The sequence below is a fragment of the Chondrus crispus genome, genomic scaffold (genome assembly GCF_000350225.1).
Source record: "Chondrus crispus Stackhouse genomic scaffold, scaffold_123, whole genome shotgun sequence".
In the NCBI taxonomy this organism is placed as follows: Eukaryota; Rhodophyta; class Florideophyceae; order Gigartinales; family Gigartinaceae; genus Chondrus; species Chondrus crispus.
In genome coordinates this window covers 223090-224709 of record NW_005178989.1, presented here as the reverse complement: position 1 = coordinate 224709, position 1620 = coordinate 223090, and positions in this window count along the sequence as shown.

Here is a 1620-nt window from a genome sequence, read left to right as displayed (position 1 = left end):
AAGCGGGAAAGGATTTCGGAAGAGAACAGGTTTTCAGCGATCTGTTGCTGGAAAGACTTCATTCGCCAACGGTTCCAGGCGAGTGATATCATAGGACGTAGATCGCAACGACCGTATTGGCCGACTGTGGGGTGAAGTGGTTGGCCAAGGCAGTGCGAGAGGCGGCAATCATAGCACTTGAGAGGGACTTTTCTTGGGACGGGGCAAGACGGGACGAAATGGGTCGTAGAGAAACAGGCATGGCATCTTCTTTCCGTGTGGGGTGAGGGGGGTAGGGGGATGGGAGCACTGGAGCGAGATAACGCAGCTCGATTGATTGCTCCCGTCCCCGTCGAGATAACGCGTGACTACGCGGATGGACAGACGCGGCGGTTTTAGGCTTCTATTGCCCCTACTGTAATTGAGTTTATTGAGAATTGTATTAAAATCACGGTGCATATCGCGTATGATAAAAAACTTTATTTACAACCAGGGAGAACCCGCGGATTATGGACACCTGTCCATAGGTGCGACGGATCAGTCCCAGCCAGAGCTACATGCACGTGTGCCACGTGTGTACTCGATCCCTCGCATTACAGTGTACCGTTGTGTAAGGCGGTGACCCTGCTGGCAAGATGCGACCCAACGAGGGATACACCAATGGGAGCGCGCCAAGTGCGTGGCGGCCCGAACAGTAGCCGTGGGTCCTCTCGCTTGCTGCGCCCTCAGCCGTCGCTATAGCGCCCAATCACGGGCACGTCCGCGACGTCACCGTCCTCCGCATCGCCAATCCGCCGCGCCCGTCCCCACCGCTCGTCGCCCGCCTCGCTCCCCGCACCCGCGCATCCCCTGGGGTGTATGTCAGTATTTCTGGGTTACTCTGTTCTGGGACAAAATCAGGTTTGAATGTTCCAAACTTTTTGTAAGCTTGTAGCATTTGCTGGGCTTCATTTAAAACATCAGGAATGTCCGAGTACAGTGCTTCTATTACTTTGTTCGGAAGCGGTATACCTGCAGCATAACTAACTTCCACTCCACAAACCTCAATTACTTTTCGGATGGCTCGAAAAATCTGCCTTTTTTCCATCGCTGGGTCGACTAGTAGAACATCTGGAGAAAGACAATCTTTTAAGAAAGATACAATTTCTTCGGCTGGCAGGTCAATAGCTTCATCAAGTTCCACGCAAATGTTTTCGATGAGCGGGTGGGTTCGATTCACTTTGCTGATGTGTTTCTTGATCGATTCCAAGTCGCGTTGCGACAGTTGCGATGAGGGTCCATAACGATCAATTAAACTAGATTTCGTATAAACTTGCAAGTGTTGTGAAATCCAGGGGGGGAAGATACAAAAGTATTCTTCCAGTGTGTGTGACAATATCCAAAGGATGGTCGTCTCGCGCAGAAGCGCACGGGGTCTCGCGTACGAACGCGGTAGCAAATTCTTGCCAAAGAATATCGTGAATACTCACAGTTGGTGATTTATTACGTCCCTTTCTTCTTCTTTTCCTCGCTCTACAAAGCGGTAGGGTACATATATTTGTCAGTAACGAGAACGCCGCATCTCTAAGAGTTGCGCTCGCTGTCTGCATTATTTTCTGTCAGCTCTCCGAAATGCTGTCTGCTTCTTCCACATTATCAGCA